The sequence below is a fragment of the Dreissena polymorpha genome, chromosome 1 (genome assembly GCF_020536995.1).
Source record: "Dreissena polymorpha isolate Duluth1 chromosome 1, UMN_Dpol_1.0, whole genome shotgun sequence".
NCBI classification, from domain to species: Eukaryota; Metazoa; Mollusca; class Bivalvia; order Myida; family Dreissenidae; genus Dreissena; species Dreissena polymorpha.
The window spans coordinates 70,092,973-70,095,425 of NC_068355.1; the positions used below are offsets into that span (position 1 = coordinate 70,092,973).

Below are 2,453 nucleotides of genomic sequence, written 5' to 3' on the forward strand. Positions count from 1 at the left end.
ACAAATAGCAGGAATGGACTCATATATAGCAGGGATTGGATCACATGTAGCAAGAATTGAAACGCATACTGCAGGGATCGGATTACATATAGAAGGGAAGGGACCACATATAGCAGGGGTGGGATCACATATATAAGGGAAGGGATCACATATAGCAGGAATGGACTCACATTTAGCAGGGATGAGATTACATGTAGCAAGAATTGAATAACATACTGCAGGGATGGGATTACATATAGAAGGGAAGGGATTACATATAGCAGGAGTGGGACCACATAAAGCAGGGAAGGGATCACATATAACAGGGATGTAATCACATATCGTAGGGATAGAAGCACACATAGCTGGGATGAGATCACATGTAGCAAGAATTGAATAACATACTGCAGGGATCGGATCACATATAGAAGAGAAGAGATTACATATAGCACGACTTTGACCGCATAAAGCAGGGATGGGATCACATATAGCATGGACGGGATCACGTATAAAAGTTAAAGGGAGACATATACTGGTTGTGGCTGACTCATTTCAGTTTTGGGATCACATATCAAAGTTCTGGAATCACATATAACAGTAATTGATCACCTGTAACTGTGAACAAAAACAAACAATTGGGGCTAGAATCTAACTGATCGACATGCACGCACTTACCGGTTTGGCTTTTATCAGTGTTGAGTTTACATGCAACGTATCGTACTCGCACGGATAACAGGGTCGGATATTATTTATGGAAAAAGGGGCTAGGTACAAAATAAATACATGAGCTTCTTTCCATAATTATCGTCAACAATGTTATCAACTACAGATAAACGTACAGTTAAGTTCACACGCTTCTCACGTCTGCGTTACATATCCCCAATCCCATATCTCCTGTGCGTCGATGTCCCAAAACTTGCAGCGAATAAACTAACGGCAGACAAAACGTTTATATGGTACCAGCAGTAAGGAGGTAGGTGCATATTTATGCTAATATTTTCTTCGGTTTTGGTGAGTATTATTGCATACATCTTGTTTACAACAATGATGTGGTATATGACACTATTACATGTGTAAAGATCTAAAATATATAAATGCTTTTTCGTTAGAATAAATATATAAATGTCTCCGTAAAATATACAAGGTACCCTAAATGCGTCGGAATAATGTTATTTTTTGTCAATACACGTCAATTTTAATATTGACATGTATTGAACAAACTTTTTCAAAGAAAGGATATAATCTCCAAAGTCATTTATCCGATTATTATTCGATACCACGGGTGCACCATGAAATACGTACTGCCATAATGTAATTGCTATAAGTTGACAAAACATTTGCTTTAAAGTAGTATTGTTATCATGGAGCCGCGTCATGCGAAAATGGGTATTATTGCACATTCGGCCAGCGTAGCTCCACATAATCATGCGCATTCGCTGTCTGTTCAGGAGCTACCCTATCCGTTGTGAAGTCACATAAGGTTTCATGGTCTGGTAAACATGATTGGTCGCATATGGCTTTAGACACATTTTCAACTGATGGGACTCAATGAACAGATTCTCTCGAATGACTTCTTGTTCTTAAAAGTTTATACACTAGCACAGTCTTATCGTCTTCATTTTATGTCGATTAAGAAAGTCTAAACTTGCATTTCGGAAATGCAATTCGGACTTCATTTCAAATCAAGAATGAATTGGATTTCTTAACCATTAAACCTCTGTAGAAAAACTTACGGATTATAAACAACAAATGTAAAGTAATCAAGCTTTGTTTAAATTGTTGACAATTAGTTTGTATACAAACATGTTAAGCCGGGCGTATAACTGTATAATGAGGTAGTTCCGATTATCGGGGTGAAAATCGCTTCAAATCTAGAAATCCTTATCGGGCAACGTGTCATTCGTTTCATTGCGTCTATTGAATTTAACTATTAAGTGTTGACATCTGCAGATAACATTGTCTGTAATGTCTTTTATGCCTTTAATTAACCAAATATGCTGGTTGAAGTGTGATTATAGTGGCCTTAAAGAATTATAGATTGAGATATGTATTTTAACTGAAGATGGTCCATATTTTGAAAATTAACAAAATTCGTCACTATATTGAACATATTATGATAAGGCCACGCCCCGCGATAAAGAAGTTTATTTTAGGCATGAAGTATGCTTGATTCACCATAGGCGTACGTCCATCTGTCTTTTTCCATAGACACACAATTGTCCCACGATGTACTCCTACACATTAAACGTATATGCATGGTTCATTGACGTTATGCATGGTTCATTGACGTTATGCATGGTTCATTGACGTTTTGTCGGAAGATTTTTATTGATTTAGTATGTGTTTGCATTATAATAAAAAACGGGTGACTAAAAACAATATTAAAATAAATAAATAAATAAAAAACATTGCAATCGAGCGCCTATGAGCGTGTCATGCATTTTCAAAAACAAAAACGGTTTCAGTTTGCTTTA

At 36.5% G+C, this 2,453-nt stretch overlaps 1 long non-coding RNA gene across 2 annotated transcripts in view; it reads left to right on the forward strand.

Moving 5' to 3' along the window:
* The first annotated feature begins 513 nt into the window (after positions 1-513).
* The window catches only part of LOC127834428 (uncharacterized), a 29,174-nt gene continuing 27,234 nt past the window's right edge, over positions 514-2,453 (forward strand). For both annotated transcript variants that reach the window (XR_008027937.1, XR_008027936.1), the window contains exon 1: positions 514-952. This is a non-coding gene — a long non-coding RNA (uncharacterized LOC127834428). The remainder of the gene's footprint in view (positions 953-2,453) is intronic.